Consider the following 19,961-nt stretch of genomic DNA (forward strand, 5'->3'; position numbering starts at 1 on the left):
AAAAGAACTAAACAAAAGTGTTTTGTTGGTGTGGAGAGCTTCTTAATCAATCAGTCAATGATCCTTGACTTTTAAGGTTTTATAATAGTTTTTGCTTCCTATTCTCAGTTGCCAAATTTCGTTTTAATTTAGTTAATGCCAAGTTTCTGTGACCTGGAGTTTGAAGTCAAAGTTCCTTAGTCTAGTTCCTTTGTCAGAGAGTCTGAAGAGCACCCCCGTGTCTAGACCAAATCCATGAATTTTATGACACAGATTTGCCATCCATAGGCCTTTCTTCCCCCTTGATGTGAGTTCACAGAAGTAGAAGGAATTTATAATTTATATAAATGCAATATTCAGAGTGTAAGCCGAAACAGAAATAGAAAAAATATCGTATTTAAAAAAATTTTTTTCAAGATTTTATTTATTTGAGAGAGAGAGTGTGCCTGTGGGGGGACGAGCGGGGGCAGGGGAGGAAGAGGGACAAGCAGAGTCCGTTCTGAGCACAGAGCCCAAGGCAGGTCTCCATCCCGGGGCATAGGGATCATGACCTGAGTCAAAACCAAAAGAAGGATGCTCAACTGACCGAGCCTCCCAGGAGCCCCCAAAATTGTATTTTTGTGAGCATTCTATCCACATCACAGCTTCCTCTTCTCGTGTAACAACAGGCAATAGAATCAATAAAAATGTATATGCACAATCCACAAGATACTGAATTTTGTGCCAATTATCCCTGTACACAAGTCATGGAAGGCTAGTATACCGGTTTACACCGTTGTATTCTATTATGTAATTGCAACATAATTACATTTGCCTGGCATCTCATTTACAAGCATTAACTCGTTTCCAGTTTTCCAGCAATATAGGAGATAGAAAGCTGGAGTGGACAACGCGTGCCTTCTCATGCATACGTGCGACCGCTTCTCTAATGGAATTGCTGAATATCAAGTAAGTGCATCTTCCAAGTTTATTAAAAATCTCCAAATTTCATATTGGTTGTACCCTTTACACCCTGAACAAGAGGGAAAGCAAGTTCTCATTTCTCCAAAAACTCAACATTGTTTATATTGTCAGACTTGTAAATTGTGACCAGTCTACTAAGTGAGAACTGATAATTTAGGGCATTTTAATATATACTTCACTGATTATTACTGAGATGGGTGACAGCTCATGTTACTTGGCTTTTCCTTTTCTTTTTTTGCTTTTCTGCCTATTCAAAAACTTTGCTCATTTTGAGGGGGTATGGGAAGGCAGTACTGATGACTTTTTCATACTGCTCCGAAAAAATTCTTTTTAATTCCGGATGCAATTCCTCTATCTGTTGTATGTGTTGCCAACATCTTTTCCTACTCTGTGGCTTGTTTTTGCTTTTGGGTTTTTGTTTTTGTTTTTTGCTTTTGTTTTTGTGTTTTCTTAAGCAGAAATTCTAAATGTCAATGTAGTTAAATGAGGTAGTCATTTTTCTTACAGATTGCATTTTCTGCACCTGGTTTAAGAATTTTTCCTTATTTTTCTATGAATAATTTCTTCTAAACATTTCAAAATTTTCCTTTTTTCATTTAAGCTTTAATCTACCTGAAATTGATTTTCTGAATGATGTAACTTTGGAATATATTTCAATCATTTCATATATACTTAGATGGTTTCCCTAAATCCATCCTACATATTACCTCTAGGTTTCTAGCCTTATGGGTGGTGGCATGAGAAACAAAGGGGCCAAGTTCTAAGCTCTTGATCTTTATTTTGACTAGAAGCCTAATTTTATATATTAAAATGCTGCCAAAATTTCATGTGAATTAAGGGATATACTCTGGAAACCATTACCATCATGGAAACCATACAAGCTTTGAATTGAGTTTGATGTAGATGTTCATCCTGGATTAAATTATTATCAGCAGAAGGAACTCAGACATATCACTTCCTCTTTCTGAGCCTTGTCTTCTACAAAAAAGATACTATCAGTAACTATTCCATGATTTGTGTTTAAATTAGTAATTTAAAGATGCTTATTACATTGCCTGACACGGAAGATATTCAAAGACTGCTAGAGCTTCTGTCTTTGGCAGTGGGACAAAGAAGCTTGAGAAAAGTGGAACAAATCAAGACAAATGCTTGTTTTTCTAATTTTAGTAGAAATATGGCAATGAAATGGGAATAAATATCCCAGATTTTGGAAAGCACAAATACGAGTATCTGTTGAGATTATATGACCAGCTTTCTTCTGTGGGACCTAAACTTGGCCCTGAATGAAAGAAACATTTTGGCTTTAGTCATCCCTGGCAGGGGTTAATCCTAGGGTAGGAAGTGGAAATTCAGAGGTTATGCCTGGGACAAGGGTCAGAAGACAAACTGCCCCCCTCACCGCCCCGTCCAGGACTGAGAGAAGGCTAATTTGTTTCTGTGTTTGACCAGCCTCTGAGTGTGCAAAAGCTGGAGTGAACAGTTCTAATGGGGATAGGGTGCTGGGGGAAGGGCACCTGTCCATAGGGAACAAAGAGAGCAGGGACTTGGTTCAGGATGAGGTCCTGGGCACAGTCTGGGCTTAGGTCTGGGCAGTAGGTTACAGGACTTGATTTTTTTTGGAGGGGAGTGGAGGGTTCAGTCCTTTCCAATATCCCCAAACCTTCAAGTAGGCTTTCTTTAGAATTACCAGTAACTCTCGGTTGTGCCATTGTAGAGTAGGTAAATGCCAACACTCATCCTTGAGTATAAACATTATAGGGAGGAAAGAGTGACTGCTTCTCAGTCTCAGAGTGGGCAGGAGAAGTGACAGATGGTACTAGAAAAACTGATGTTTCTCATGAAGTCAATGACATGGTCAGCTGCCTGTATGTATGTGCATTGATAAGACAAAGAGGTTAGAGTGGGAGAAATATAGTGACATTCTGGAACATGTTTGAGGTACTACTATTGGAGAGTTTTCCTGAATGCCTGGGATATACTTTGACACTGGTTCCGGGGAGAGAGACAGGCAGCTAATTTCTAGCTGGTATCTGGGGCCATAAAAATGTAATGGAAAAAAAAAAAAAAAGACTCATTTGATGAGACTTTCATCTTATAGCTTAAACAAGTGTGAGACGACTGAACGGATTTGCAGACAGAGGAGATGTAGGCTATGAGGTAGAAGTTAAACTGGGAGCAGACAAGCTGGAAATAATATCCAAACTAGAAAATCTCAGACCTTTCTTTTGCTAAAACCTCTCCTCCTCCTCCTCCAACTAGATCCACTGACGGAGCAAACCACTAATTGGTTGTCTGCTCCGTGCCTGAAACGGTGTTGGACACTGTAGCTACAACGGGAAGTCAGCCAACATGTTTCTGTGGAGTTTGCAGGGAAGTTGGAGAGATTGCCATTAAAATGATAAAGCAAACCAAGTACTGGGGCTGGAAGGGAATTATGACCAAGAGAGCATAAAATGCTTCCAGCTCAGTGCAGGACCTATAGAAAAAAAATGTCACTATAAAGTCTGGAAAATATGAAAGTGTGTGTAGTAAGTGCATTTTCAAACACCAGGAACCCAAAAAGACTTTTTTGAAGAGTCATTAAAATACACCTTTGGGAGCTTGGTTATCTCGCTTAGCTGGAAAATTCATTCATGCCACATGTTTCCATCCACAGAGAGGAATGGCAGTGGTATGGTGTGTCTGTTGTAGCTTCCTGCAGGGGGGGCCTGAGGGTTACACTGAGTTGAAGTGAGCTACTCTCAGTAAACAACTTGAAGGAAAGGGGAAGACCTATAAAGTTTTATGATTTTTATTTATTTTGGCTCTCTCCGTGTTAAAAATGTATGTGATGGGGAATCCATTGCCTGCCTCCTGCATTATTACTCTTATCTTAAGAGAAAGCCAGCAGTGTACTCCCTACAGAAAATTTGCTTTATAGCCTGTTAGGCCATAAAACAGCTCCCGTTAGCTATTTCTGATTTAAGGTGTACGTAGTCGGGTACTGTTTTCTTTGCTTTAAGTATGAATCTTGGATTTTGTGGGGGAAGTCCTGTGTGAATCAGAAATAGCATGCCGTGTATCCACCTAGCTGGAGGGCCCGGAAGCATCTGTAGACTTTACAGCCCAATTAGTAATTATGTAAATGGTAAAATCCCCTTCTGCCTCTCAAAAGAGGATGATTTCTCATCCTGTTGCCTGGATTGGTATCACACCTTCATGTTGGGCTTAACTGGGATGAAATTAGAGAATTGCAATACGGCAGTATATCGATGCCTTTCTGAATTTTGGTGCAAGATTTCTTCTTTGAAAACCTCTTGAAGCAGACACATTCTGTGCTCGCTCACATCATGAAGTGGATAATGTTTCTAGACGGGTCTTGGTCCTCATAATGTGACAAAGAGCCCCAAGGGGTTGTAGCTACAAGAAGGACAGGAAGTTATCTGTAGATGCTTGTGTGTAGCAAGAGGTCTAATTTTTATGACTCTGCGTTTTTGCTTCAGATGTAATGATTTTGGGGACTTTACTCATCTTGGATTATCACTGATGCTTAAATCCATATGCTATCAACTGCTCTATAGTCATAAAGAATTCTGTGTGTGGTTTCCAGATGATTATTTAAAGTGTGTATGTTAATGTAAGTTATTTCAATATAATATTTTGGTACACTGTATCGCTTTGGATTATAATGTATAAAATATGTTACTTCCAGATAAATACATATAATTAAAAGTTACTCATTTTTAGATATTAAATGAACAAGGAAGGTTATTCCAATTTTGCTTTTAAACTTCCTTTTCGTTGGGGTGCTTGGGTGGTTCAGTCAGTTGAGTGTCTGCCTTCAGCTTAGGTCGTGATCCCTGGGGTCCCAGGTCGAGCCCCACATCAGGCTCCCTGCTCAGCAGGAAGCCTGCTTTTCCCTCTCCCACTTCCCCTGCTTGTGTTCCGTCTCTCACTCTCTCTCTCTGTGTCAAATAAATAGCTAAAATCTTTAAAAAATAAAATAAAATAAACTTCCCTTTCCTTGTTTTATCTATGTTTTTAAAAATACATAAAATGTAAACCATGAATTAAATAAAAAGCTTATAGTATCCTATTTAATTACATCTTAGGAGCACAGTAAAAGTGAAAATCAGCATTTTACAATACAATGTGTGAAAATAAAAGTATAGAATCATATTTGTTGTATTGCTTAGAAAAAAACAACAAAAACAAGAGGCTAGAAAGATACAATTCTTTAAAGAAAATACCAGATAAACAGATTCCTGTAGTGGTCTAGTCATTCCCATAATTGTTGAGTACACAGAAGATTTGACAGGTTTTTTTACAGAAAAAAAAGGAAGAATAGTTTCAGTTTGACACACTGTCATGGGGATAATATAAATAATTTCAAAAGATTTTACAAGAAAGGACAAGCAATCCAATTTGTTTATTTCCAAGGATAATGCTGGGTTTATGTATATTTGGAAAGAAAGACCCAGTCCTGACACTAATTCTCGATGTCTCCAAATTATTTTAACTTCTCTGCTTCCATTGCTATGTCCTAGTGGGGAGGTCAGTAGCTAGAGCCTCTCCCTCCCCATGTGCATTAGATCTGAGATCTGCTCTTATCTCCCAGCTTTGACTCTAAGTCCTTTATATGGTTCTCCTTAACCCTTCAATCTGAAATACATGGTCTTTCAAACTGTCCATTTTATGTTCCTTATATGCATTAGCTCACTACCACTTTTAATTAAAGGACTACATACTTAGTGTTGGGTACCACACTGAAAATATATATATATATATATATATATATATATATATATATATATATTAAAGATTTTATTTCTTTATTTGAAAGACAGAGCTCACAACTAGGCAGAGAGTCAGGGGAGAGAGAGCAGGCTCCCCGCTAAGCAGAGAGCCCAATGCGGGGCTTGATCCCAGGACCCTAGGATCATGACCTGAGCTGAAGGCAGAGGCTTAACCTACTGAGACACCCAGGCGCCCTGAAAAATATATATTTTTTAATTGCTATCTTTTCTTTCCCCCTCATAACATGTTATGGACTGTATTTCCCCTCCCCCACACAATTCGTATGTTGAGGGTCCAACTCTCCGGTATCGCAGAATAAAATTGTATTTGGAGATGAGGTCCTTAAAGGTATAGTTAGGTTAAAATGAGGCTCGGGGTGGCTCGTTGGTCTACTGGGATGATTCTCGCTTTAGGTTAAAATGAGGCTCTTAGAGGAGGCTATAATCTAATATGACTGGTGTCCTATTAAGAAAAAGGAGAGATACCAGGAATGTGTGCACACAGAGAAAAGGCCATGTAAGAAGGTAGCTACCTACAAACCAAGAAGGGAGGCCTTGGGAGAAACCAACCCTGCCAATACCTTGATCTTGAACTTTCAGCTTCCAGAACTGTGAGAAAATAAATTTCTGTTGTTGAAAGCACCCAGACTTTGGTATTTTGTTAGGGTTTCCCTAACAAAGCAATACACAAGTGTATTTAGCAGGTATGAGAAGAAATCTGTGACATGGTAAAAACACCAGTTTTCTCCAAAGTTAAATAGTTAACACAGAAAATATAAGAGCTGATATAAAAATGGGTTTTGAAGAAATTGGCCCTCATGTGCTTTTCCCTACCTTCCTATACCTAACATAGCTTACTTCTCATCACCATTAAATCTTCTTTGGTGTTCTAGGTGACTTTAGCTCCTTTCTCTGAACCTCCTTGAGCATCTGTTATTTCCTAGGCAACTGAAAGAAGTATATTTAATACCAGAACCTTGTTCTTATTCTGATCCCTATATTTAAAACAGATATAAGTGTACCTCTCTTTTGGGAGCTGTGGTAAAAAGAAGGTAGACGGAGTCCTGTGCTGCTGGCTCAGTCCACCAGCCATCTGTCCCTTCTTCCCCACTCACAGCACTTCCTCAGTGACACCAGGAATACGACCACATGAGACACGGACTTCAGACCCCCCGAATTACATCACACTTCATTATCTTCTTAGAAGAGTCTCAGGAGACAAGATCTCGTATATTAGAACTGAGGCTATGACACACTTTGAAAAAACACTTCCTACATTAGGATGATAGACAGGGACAGGAACTAGTAGTAGTTCAAGGGGTGGGAGCTTTAATCTGCTTTTATCAAATGATTTTTGAACCCCATTAATCTTTTTGAATTACACAAGAAATCTTCCACCCAGTCTGAGAATCTAAGAACACAAACAGAATTGGGTTTCTGTTTGGCAAACAGAATTGGGATTCTGTTTGGAGTTGATACGTTCTGGTTTCTTGGTTAAGTTACCTGTGGGTGTCCAGTCTCCTTCAGCTCGAGCCACTGGAATGATGAAATGCATCTCTCCTTTTGTTCAGTTTCTTCCCCGAGACACTTCCAGAGCCCCGTTCCAAATATCAACATTCTGTCCTCAAGACTTTCATTTCCTGTTTTCGTTTAGAAATCTCTGACGTCTAAATAAGTTGGGATTATCCCAAATAGTTCTGTATAAAGTAGACAAAAGTAAAATTTTAAAAGGAAGTCATTTTATCACTTTCACCTTTGCTGCCAGCTTCACAATAATTTTGTTTTGCATGAAATGTTTTGTTCAACTTTGGCATATCTGTTAGGGATTTTATATACACAAACACACAGTATGTATGTACATATATACCTGTGTCATATGTATCTACGTAATTATGAATATATATAATTTTACATATATAATTATAGTGGATGTAAAAGTCATTTTTTCTTTTAGTTTATTGACAAATTTAGATTTAGTATAATTATACTTAATTTTCACTAAAATGACTTCTGAGTCATTAGTGAATAAGATATTTGAGTATTTATTTCAATTTTTAAAAATGTTATATCAAGGCTTCCCCCAAATTCTCATAAGAATATTCCAAAATTATGGTATAAATGAAGAGTAATCTCCCCCATCTGCTCTGCTTTAAGCAAAATGAGCCAGAGTGATCAGACTTGGAGCCACACCTCTCACTGTGCTGCAAACATATTTAGGAAATGGCCTTCCTGGGGTGCCTGGGTGGCTCAGTCATTCGTTAAGTGTCTGCCTTTGGCTCAGTTCATGATCCCAAAGTCCTGGAATCAAGCCCCGCCTCGGGCTCCCTGCTCAGGGGAAGGCCTACTCCCCCTCTCCCACTCCCCCTGCTCGTGTTCCCTCCCTCCCTGTGTCGCTCTCTGTCAAATAAATAAAATCTTTTTTTTTTTTTTTTTTTTTTTTTTTTTAAAGAAAGAAATGGCATCCATGCATCACCACAGAGAGAAACCATGTTTCCAGAAAGTGGCCCTGGTTGACCGGGTTCCCCACAGCTCCCAATTTGTGCATCTGGTTCTCTCTTCTCCCTCCACATTTTGTTAACAGGCACCATATTTGGCTTATCTATGATGACGAATGCCAGCATGTCTCCTAGTACATCCTAGGGGACCCACTTGACTTTACAAAGCAATGGGCTTTTTTGCGTTATAGATGTCATCCCTCTGTCTAGGAGAAAAAAAAAAATGTTTCTCTTTGCACCTGATGTCATCTGGAGACCTACAAGTCATAGTTGGTCTTCTAATAAATTTCATTTTCCTCTCATAATCTTTTAAATGTAATTCATTGTTGCTAACATTTAAAAATCAGAAGATTCCACGTGAAAAGCTGCATTTCCAAGTTCTGTTTCATAACGGAAAGAGCGGACAACACAGGGACAATGGCAGTTTACTGGGCTAGATTAGAAAGAACAAATGACCACTTCCCCGTGTTTCAGTGAATGCAATTCTCTTATTTTTGGTATTTTCCACTGCTCAATGGGTGCTTGAGTTTGTGACCTCTGTTTTTGATTAAACATTAATATGTTTAATTGAAATGTTTTCTCCATTAATATCAGGTCTTGAATCACATAATTACTTAGCTTCAACGAGTGCCTTCCTGCCAAGGGCATTTCTTTATCAACACCTGTGTTAAAACTCTGTCTGAACATGACTTAATATTCAATACAGCCACAAGTGCCTGGCATCGTAGACCCCTTGGGATACTTGAGCTTGTCCTCACTGAGAATAAATGCCATTAAATTTATATCAGCTGTATTTCTTCTCATATTGGGTTTCACAGTGCTTAGTTTCATTCAGTACAATCACCAGGTCTAGTGAATGGAAGCATCACTCTCGCTGATGGTTAAGTTTTCCAGTGGGACTGCCCATATGCTGTGTTCCTCTGTTTTGCTGGCTACAGAGATGATGAAGATGCAGTTAGGTGCACAGAATACAGTCCCCAGCCTAGAGCAGGAGATATCACCCAGATGAGGTCTTGCATGAGGACAAAGACAGAGGAGCTGTATGTAGAGCCCGCTGGGTGCATAAGGATGTCGTCTTTACTAGTTTTCTAGAAACACTGAGCCTGGACCACATGGGGCATCTGCTTTCCATTAAACAAGATTTAAGCACCTAGATGTGAATCCTGCTTCTGCTACCTGCTAAACAGGTGATCTTCAGCGATTTGTTTAGCTTGGTTGAAAAATTTCTTCTGCAAAACTGGGGTGATGGTAGTCCCACAGTATGGGGTGATTATTGGGAGTCAGAGGTGGCAGTTCAGGATTTGGGGCTCAGCACACAGTAGGGCTCCATGAGTCTTAGCTGCGGAGCTCAAGATTCCCACCAGAACCTCGTCATGACCCTCACTTACGCTGTGTGACACACCTTCAGCTTGGCCTGCCTGTTAATTGTTGATAGCGGTGAGTCTCTAGCGACATTTTATTCACAAATGTGTATTGAGTGCCTACTCTGTGCCAGACATTAATCTAGGTACTGAAAAATAGACAAAAAAGCAAACAAAAACAGAGAGGGGGAAAACAAACCCTGCATTATGATGTATGGTCCAGTGGGGGTTTCAGGCTACATTTTCCAATATCAGTGGGCCATACCCACACACAGGCTGAGTCCACATCTTAGGTTCGCACATCTCCCAGGAACCTGCTTATGAAATTGGGTGGCCCTGAATGAATTTATTTTTTTTTAAAGGTTTTGTTTATTTATTTGACAGAGATCACAAGTAGGCAGAGAGGCAGGCAGAGAGAGAGAGAGAGAGAAGCAGGCTCCCTGCTGAGCCGAGAGCCCGATGCGGGCCTCGATCCCAGGACCCTGAGATCAGACCTGAGCCGAAGGCAATGACTTAACCCACTGAGCCACCCAGGCGCCCAGCCCTGAATGAATTTATACTAAGACTTCATCTTTCCCGTTATCAGTGAGGGGAGAAAACTGAATTTCTCTCCGGTTTCTTTTAAGAGAAACAGAAGGAATGATGTTTGGTTAGGAAGAATGTAAATCATTCCCAGGTTAATAAACAGTAAACAAACAACCAAAAAAAACAAAACAAAACAAAACAAAAAAACCTGGGAAAATGTCATACCTAATCTATGATTTCATTTCCTACCTGTGAAATAGATGTTAGTTTTGTTGGGTGATCTCTAAGTTGCCTCTAGAACAAATAGTCTATATTTTAGTCCCATACTCAGACTTCTTTATACAGACTGTATACTTCTCCCCTTATGCCTCTGTGATCATATGTGAATTGGATTAGATCTGTTTGTTTCCATCTGGTGCTCCCTGACTTCCTGGATGGTCCTCACACTTCTCAGAAGAGAAGCAGTGACATTTCCATTGGATGTGTTTGAGCAAAGACGCTGGACCCATCTGGCTTAGCCACTTCTCAGTTCTTGCTATAGGGAAGGTACATTTCATCTATAACCAAGAATGGGCTGTGGTTTTAGGAGCAGGTTTTGTATTTCTAGGAGAGACCGAGTGGACAAGTGTGACTAATTCAGGTGAGAAGTATGAGCTAGCCAACTTGCTCTAGCTCTGAGATAAGTTGTGCAAACTAGCTCTGATTATTAAAAGGCTAATATTTGAATCGTTATCTGATCTGTGTTCATCCGGCAACTAGTGCTGATCTTCGCCAAATAATATGGACATGATTTATTGCGTGCCCCCAAAATGCAACCAAAGGGGAGGTAGACACACAACAGATCTCGTTTTGGAAGGATTACCTCCTCCTATGCATGGTCACTTCCCTATCTCAGTACATTCCTGTTCACACACCCTCTGTGGAATAAGCTGCTCAAATTATATTCTACATTAAAAAATAATAATAAAACCCACACTCTCCTATTTTATGGCATGTATAGCAGGCCATGTCTCGTTACATGTATAGCATATAAAATTTGATTTCACCAATATTGAAATATAAAAGTGACTGTTTATTCTAAATATTGATTCAGTATAGAAATGCATTAATTACAAGGTTTCTCTCTCTACATATATATTCCTGGTTAAAGATGAAATTTGTTTCAGCCAGAAGGACATTTGAAGCAAAGGGATCACTGCAGACAGAGTGAGTATGGAGAGCAGCTATAGATGCCAAAGAAGGAGCTGCGTAGCTCAGTCCGACCTTGACTCTGCTCAGCTTGTGGTCGGAGGACACCTGGGCTGAGGGCACTAGGCACCTGGTGTGCCAATTAGCACATGATCACAGCAGCTTCCTGGAGTGAAAGATATTCCTACTCCTTCACTGTTTAAAGACGCGAAGAGAAAAGAACCCGAGAATTTCATTTTTTAATATTAATTGTGTGCAATGAGAAGAGAGTCAAACTATGGGAACTTTGTCTCTCTGCATTACGATTCCATAAAGCCGATCTGCCTCCTCTATACGGTCATGCATTTGCAGGCTGGGGAGCCTGGCATAAGTTTTAGTCAACTTTAAGACATTTACAAATGGATACTCTGTTTCTTCTATCTGTGGCCACACTGGTTTTATTAGTCTGTCACCCAGTAAAACTGTGAGCTGCTGAATATAAAACCCCATCCACAGGTGACTAAAGCTGTTCATAAGAGGAAGTTAAGTGTCTGTAGGACACCTCATAGCCAGATACATATTATGGCTGGATTATCTATTGTTTGGAATTTCTCTTTCTCTTCCCTCACTTAGTCCATATAAGATGAAAAGTAATGATGTCATAGTTCAGTTATGAAAAATAGTCACAAAATGTGCCTTCGTTCTATGTAAATATTTCAGCAGAGGGTTTCAAAACAAAGTGAAATTAGATTAAAATAATCAATATAATAGAGATTTTAAAGCACTTATTCTTTTTTTTTTTTAAAAGATTTTAATTATTTATTTGACAGAGAGAGCAAGGAAGCACAAGCAAGGGGAGTAGCAGACGGAATAGCAGAAGGAGAGGGAGAAGCAGACCCCCCACTGAGCAGGGAGCCGGATGTGGGACTCTTTCCCAGGACCCTGGGATCAGAACCTGAGCTGAAGGCAGAGGCTTAACCAACTCAGCTACCCAAGTGCCCTGGCTCTTAAAATATTCTAATGCCTTTGATGCCTCATGCTCCTACCCTACCATCAGTTGCCATTTCAGAGGAGACTCATATGCGGACCAATGTGAAATAGTCAAAAGGAGAAAAGAGAGATGTCTGAATAATTCATTTATGGAAACTTCTCTGCAGGGTAAAATTCTCCTGCCTTCAAATCTGACTCCAGCCCAAAGTGTTCACCTGAAAGAAAAGTATTATTTTAACTTAATAAGAAAAATAATTACATCAAATTATATTTGTAAACTGAAAGCATTTTACTTATTTTGGCCTGAATTTCTGAATAGTGTATCAAAAAAGAAAACTCCAAAATAGACATGTTGATACTGTTTCAAACCCCGAAAAAGAAATGAGACAAAGTGTCTATTGGCAAAATTGCTATCTTCAATTTATTTTATATTTGAACACTTAGAATTAGGGGGAAATGATACAAGTATAACCACACATTAATCCGATCACAATAAAGCAATTATTATACATCAGAGTTTCTTTCAAAATATAGGCATCACCTCTCACCCATTGGGATAGCCACTATCAAGAGGGCAGAAAACAAGGGATGGCCAGGATGTGGAGAAACCGAAACCTTTCTGCAGTCCCCGCGGGAAGGTAAAATGGTTCGGTCTCTGTGGAAAATAGGACGCAGATTCCTCAAACAATTAAAAAAAGAATTAGCATGTGGATCCGGCAACCCCACTGCCGGTATGCATCCAAACAAATCAAAAGTGAGGTCTGGAGATTTTGCAGGGAGCCCAACGCAGGACCCTGGGATCATGACCCGAGCCGAAGGTGCCCCTGGAGGAGATTCTTGCCCACCCAAGTTCACTGCAACATTATTCACAATCCGAGGGGTAGAAACAACTCAAATGTCTATTGACAGGTGAATGGACAAACAACATTTGGTCTATACATACTGTGGAATGTTATGTAGCCTACAAAAGACAGGAATCCTGTCACTGGCTGTGACACAGAGGAACCTTGAGGACACTGCTATGTGAAATAAGCCAGTCACAAAATGACAAATCCTTGATGTCTGGACACACATGAATTATGTAAAGGGGTCAAAGTTAAAGAAACAGGAAACAGAAAAGTGGTTGCCAACGGCTGGGAGTAGGGTAGCAAAATTGATGTTTAATTGTCAAAACTGAGTTTCAGTTTTGAAAAAAAAATTCTAGCGATCTATTGCACAGTAATGTGAATATACTTACCACCACTGAGCTGTACACTTTACATGTTTAAGATCGTTATTTAACATTATGTTTTATAGCAATTCAAAATAAAACAGTTAAAAATGTATAATCGTTTCTTATAAGACATGTGAAAAAAAGGGGGGGGGTCTTAATAAACCGAAAAACGTTCTTGCAAACAGCAAGGAATTTGTTTTCCAGTTTAGAGGAAAGTGATAAGGTGGTAACAACCAGTACATTTGTGTTCTATTAAAAAAAAAAATGCACCAAGCATCAAAGATGCTTTAAAGCTTCCACTCTCAATATGCAAATAGGTTCTTTGTCACCTATCTTATATGTTTATTTCATCTTTGCAAGGTCACAAATGTGACTAACTACTCTAGCTTGGTTTGCACTGTTCCCTAAGGAATGAACTGGATTGAATAAAAGCATGAGATCAGCTTCATTTTTACAGGGTGTGGAGCTGGGGTAAAGCACCCAAGTGTGCTTTTAAACTGAAAAGAAAAAACTGAGTCCCCAATCAATGCAACAGCTACAGTTTGCAAAAATTCCTTTTTCTCTCTGTTCAGAAGGAAAACAGCGAGATCTTCATTGTGTTTCTGCTTTGCAACGGGCTGATTTTGCAAAACCCCTCCTGTTACTACAACCGTATGTTGTTCTCTTCCCACGTGACAGGTCCCAAACTAAGCACTGAATCCGCTCCCTCTTTTCCAGTTCCTACCTCTGTGAGGTAATGCATCTTCTTGCTGTGGAGAGGTTTGGAGAGATAGAGTCATTTTTCCCATTTATTTCCCACATTTTTTTCGAGTTTAATAATGAATCACCAATTACCACTAGCACTTGCTTGTTTACAAAATTCAATTTCTCTTAGGCATTTACCAAACCACCAATTTTTATGTAGCCGGTTAGCGGCCCCATTTCCAAAGGAGACTAAACGTGGAGAATGGGTGTGGCTGGAAAGACAGTGGACTCGCAGGCAGATGACTGTTTCCTGCCTCCCTCTTCCCCTGTGCAGCTGTGAACCTTATGTCCAATCATGATCATCTCTCCTGGCCTCACTTTTCTCATCTGTGAAATGGTCCCCTCAGACTAGAAGACTTCAAAGTCCAGCTCCAGCCATCAGCAATCAAACCTAGGAGGGAAGAGGGGGCAGAAACTCAGGGGTGACACACAGGGTTACTGCCCAGCACCGTTGTTTTGCCCCAGTTTCCAGGGAAGTTCACAGTTCATCGAAAAATGTAAGCCACTGTTGTGTGATCACCCTGAATTCCTTTTCAGCCAGGGCCCTTCTCCTTTCTTCTATTAAATCTTCTTTGGTAGTTCACCAGGCCCAGATGGGTTGCCAACTTTCCCTGCAACTTTCTTGGAAAGCTCTGAAGGCACATTCTGTTCCTGTTGTTTTGGGGTGAACTAGGGCAGAGGACAGGGGGTGAAGCCTCCTACAGGTGGGCTGCTATGCCCTCAAAAGTTCAAGGTGAACTCTAACCTCCTTGGAGAAGGGCCAGGGGAGATGAGCATGTGTAGGTTGAAGCTTCTGGACTGATTCCCAAACCTAGACAAGCACACTAGTGTTAAGCCATAGCAATGTCCACATCCCACCCGTCTAGGAGGATGCATTTTAAAAAGCTCCTCAATATGACGAAAGGGCATTCTAGGTTGAGGACCTTTTGTAGGGAAAAACAGCCTGCTAAGGAGATCAACAAATCCATTCAGCCAAATCACAATGAAGTTTGGAAGGCTCACCTGTGCCCAGAAATCTTGCCCATCAGTGTGAGGAATCTGGCAGAGGAATCAAAAGACAGAGAAGGTTTGGGGGAAAGCCGTGGGTATCCTAGGAAACAGGATCATTCTGGTCAGAGCAGCAACAGCAGGCCTGGGGAAAGGCTGGGGAGAATGTTCCAGGAAGAGAGGGTGAGGGACGGACCTTTGATCTGTGCACAGAGGGGTCCAGAGATGCATTAAGGCATTTGAGAGCTGGACGAAGGGATAGGAGGTCTCTGTAGTCAGACTTGGGCCTGGGCAGCTGGGAGAATTCAGCGTGAGTGACGGAAGAGACGTCACATCTGGAACCATGGGCTCTGATGAAGGGGGTAGGATGGAAATTAGGGAAGAGGGCTAGGGAAACTAGGGAAAAAGCAAGACAGAACAGGGGAGACAGAAAGACTAATCATTTCTAAATTGCTGGTGACAAGCAGGGTCGATGGAAAGACCTGTAGCAGAGAGGGAAGGGGCAGGGAGGAAGAAGACAGGGGACGGAGGCATCGTTTTGCTGTGAGTTTCCGGAAACCAGGAAAACATGCAGGCACAGGGTTGGGAAGATGGACGAAATACAAAATCCAGGACATTTAGGTTCTCCTTCTCAGGTGGGTTGGGTAGGCCGTTGGGAGTTTCACCAACTAGACAGATCTGTATTTCCACAACTAGAACAGTTACCTTATGAATATGATATTCGTAACTTTGGCTCGAAAAGATATTTCTGTGTCTAGGCACTTTTCTCCAACCTGGATAAACACCAGTTTTTCTACCTGAAGGCTCCTTTTTCTACTTGTGACCAGGTAAACAATCTGTGGTTTAGGGACATCTTTCTGTCAAGATGTCCGCAACTTAATACATAAGAGAGGTTTTTTTTTTTTTTTTTTTTTTTTTTTTTTTTTTCTTAGAGCTTTGCAATTTGGGGCTGAGTAAATACTAGAGGTTTTGAGGTCACTTTTTTTTTTTTTTGAGGTCAGCTTTTAATAAGAACATCCAAGAATGATCATGGGAGCCCCCACTTTCTCACACAGGGAAGAAAGCAAGCCTCCAAATGGAACGGGAAACCTGACATATTCCCTCAAGAGTAACCTTCAGACTCTGAGCTACATATTCATATTAAAATATATCTATAGATATATCTATATATGGCATAGATTTCTAATATCTGAAGTCTAAAAGTCACATGGCCAAAAAAATCAGACAAAGACTTACAAACCATAGGGATTTTCTGACCCACTGGCAGAAGTTGTGTTAATTAGCATTTAATCGTGTCATATTTCGCTACTGAAAAACAAAGCTAAATATTTTTACTCCTAGTGTTTCTCCATGAAGCGTCACCTTCTCTAATATAATTAAGCCCACGCTGGATTCGTGTATAGACATTATGTACCCATATCTAGTTCCTTGTGCAAGTACTCATATTACAGACAATTGAAACTAATTGCCTGACAAATCTGTTAATTAAAAGGTTTGTTAGAAGAGGATAATGAGAATTACCTTGTATTCCTATTGGTCAAGAGGAAATTGTAAAATAATTGTGGCAGTTCATGTTGTGAGCTTACAAGAAACAGGCATTTTAAAATGCTTTATATATTATTCCAGTTACTTCTCATAGCCAAGATGGGACAGAACTGCTCCTTTTTTCTCTATTTTGACTGATGATGAATTCTGAGGCACAGAGAAGCTACAAAATTTGCTCAAGTGAACAGCATGGCATAGGGGTAGAAGAGATTTGAACCCAGTTAGCATAGCTCTAGTGTCTGGGTCCCACCTCATACTGGAGAAATCTTCAGCTGAAACCTGTGGCTTCTACCGCTAATGACAGCCGTCCTCATTGAGGTGACTTCTAATGTGAGAGATGCTCACTTAAGATCACGTGGGCGACTCCTCCAAATTAGCTGGCAGGGTGTGAGTTCCACCCTTGCCCTGTGTCGCGGGGGATTGTGTATTAGTGTCTTGGGGATGCGGTCAGCAGTTACCATGAACTTGACGGCTTCCAACAACAGGAAGTCACTAACTCAGAGCCTGGAAGCCAGGAGTCTGAAATCAAGGGGTCAGCAGGACCCAGCTCCCTGGATAGACTGTAAGAGGGAACTCTGCCTTTCCCAGCTTCTGGGGGCTTCCAGGCCTCCTTAGCTTATAGCTGCATCACTCCAGCCTCTGCCTCAGTTTTGTTTTGTTTTAAGATTTTATTTATTTGACACAGAGAAAGAGAGAAATCACAAGTAGGCAGAGAGGCAGGCAAAGACAGAGAGGAGGAAGCAGACTCCCCGCGGAGCAGAGAGCCCGATGCGGGACTTGATCCCAGGACCCTGGGATCATGACCTGAGCCGAAGGCAAAGGCTTTAACCCACTGAGCCACTTAGGCGCCCCTCTGTCTCAGTCTTTATGTGGCCTTCTCTTTCCTCGGTTTTGCCTCTCTGTGGCTCTTAAAGGACATGTGTCATTGGGTTTAAGGCTCAGGTCTCAACTTGAGATCCTTAACCTAATTATATTTACAAAGTTATTTTTCCAGATGAGCCCCTTGATTTCAGGAAAATCCCTAGCTCTCACCTTCCTATAGCTGGTGGTTGGCTGATGAAGAGAAGCAGAGCTCCCCTTGCCCTCACTCCCTTTAGGAGAGCTGCAAAGGCTCATTCCTGCCCCCATCACTGCCTGAGAGGACCCACTGAGCTGGTGGTCACAGCTGTACCCACCTGGTTCCCTTGCTGCCCAAATCTGCTTTCCTCACTTCCTTGCAAATGTATCTTCTGGAAGTCCTCCTCAACAAGACTTCTAGGTCGAGATTTCCATTCAGAATCTTTTTCTTGGGGACCCAATTGAAGACAACTCTATTGGAATTTGTGACCAACTGCATGTAATCTTTTGGCCAGTCTCGGCCTTGGAGGGATATTTAGCATTTTTATAAACTGATTGTTGTCTCGCATCAGCTTTGTGGCAGGGGTCTGGACTCCTACCAAACCAGGAGGATTTTGCATCTTGCATTCAAAGTTTAAAATCAGAAGACATTTTCTAGAGAAAGTACTATTAAAAAGGCTTGCGCTTCCTCCTTAAAATACTAGAGCTTTTGTTTGATGCTTCTCTTTTTGTCTTATCAAAATTACAATCATAAAAGCCACAATCTACGAATACAAAAGTCTGTATCCATACAGAAGACTTACATTACCTTTTAGCATCACCCCTCTATCTGATTATGCCCTCATGAGCCTGAGCCCTCCCCACTGCCACCACACACATCAATACCCTCCCACATAAACATCTAGCGTGTCCTTGACAGTGAGTAGGGGGTATACAAGAGGTCTCAAATACAGCCCACCTACATGGGCCCCTTCTCAGAAAAGTAGCTTTAACCTCTTTGCCAGGTAGGCATATCATATAGAATAAAACTGATTTGCTACCCATTTTGGTAAATGGAGTTTGGTGCAAGCGCTGAAGGTAACCCACTGTGGATGAAGTGTAGTAGACGTTGTCCGTGTATCTTTGCTCCTCCCAAGATCCAACCATTTTCTTACTAGGAAGAACCAGCACAGGGAATGATGAAAGGTTAACTCTGTGATAACCACTTGGGGGCTACCAGATGTGGGGAAAGGAAGCAGTAAAATAGGAGCTTTATGCTTTTATTTTGGTGCTCAGTCTAGACTCCTTGAAATGATGTCTTCTTGAATATTAGAAGTGCAGACACCTTCTGAAGGGTATTTCAATCTGGTGGAGTCTGAGATCAGGAACTAAGGGGTCCACAGATCATTCTATTAGCCTACAATCTGTGTTGGGATCTGAAATGCCCTCATTAAGCAAGTATTTCCAGTATATCAGTAGATTACTGTACCCCTATTGGGGACCTGTGAGGCCAGCTGATGGTTGTGGCTCGCAAAGGCCGTTGTAATTGATGCCTCTGTTAGAGAACCAAAAGTCTTCATCAAAAAGGACCACGTAGCCTTAGAAGAGCCTCAGTTTGTTCATTAAAACCCAATAACTATTCAATAATAAATTATGAAAAACAGAAGTCAGCTTATATATCATATATTACAAGTATTGTGTATAAACTTTGGCAAAGCAGTTAAAGTAGCTAATACACATTTCTATCCTTCTAAGAGTGGCTTATGGTTATAGACTGCAATATTACACTTCTGTCCTTGGACCCAGACAGATAATGTCTTTGGACTTGTCATAAAGAGATAATCAACCAAGGACATAAAATGTGGGCTCAAAGATTAGGACAGGGAAAATTTTGAAGTCACCTAAGCTTTGTTCAGTATAACTTCTTTTTGAGGAGTACTTTGCATCCCTAGAAAGTATAGTAAGAATTCACTATTTATAACCATGAAGATGTATATACCGTATTGCTTAGTACAAAACAAGATACCATACCACATGCATAGGAAGAAATCATCTCTAAAATTATCCATGCAAAACCAAGCTCACACACACACATAGTCATAAAGTTACAATATCTGGAAACATAATCCTCTGTGATCATATGAGAATTGCAGAAACCATTTACTTCTTCAGACTTTGCTGTACTGATTAAACTTGTTGGCAGTGAGCATGTGTCATTTCATTCAGTTAAAAATGTCTAAAAATCTACTTTTGATTTTTAAATCATGCTTTTAGAAGTCATGCTTTTTTATCAGCATGTTCATATCTATACTTGCTATACTTATTACTTGTTTTTACCTGTTATACTATTATTTGTGTTGTTCTGATTATTAATGACACAACACTTCACCTTACTTGAAGA

The 19,961-nt window shown here is 40.5% G+C and overlaps 1 long non-coding RNA gene across 2 annotated transcripts in view; it reads left to right on the forward strand.

The window, feature by feature from the left end:
• The window catches only part of LOC131813035 (uncharacterized), a 120,500-nt gene that overhangs the window by 66,020 nt on the left and 34,519 nt on the right, over positions 1-19,961 (forward strand). For both annotated transcript variants that reach the window (XR_009346580.1, XR_009346581.1), the window contains exon 6: positions 830-927. This is a non-coding gene — a long non-coding RNA (uncharacterized LOC131813035). The remainder of the gene's footprint in view (positions 1-829; positions 928-19,961) is intronic.

The sequence above is a fragment of the Mustela lutreola genome, chromosome 12 (genome assembly GCF_030435805.1).
Source record: "Mustela lutreola isolate mMusLut2 chromosome 12, mMusLut2.pri, whole genome shotgun sequence".
Taxonomy (NCBI): domain Eukaryota; kingdom Metazoa; phylum Chordata; class Mammalia; order Carnivora; family Mustelidae; genus Mustela; species Mustela lutreola.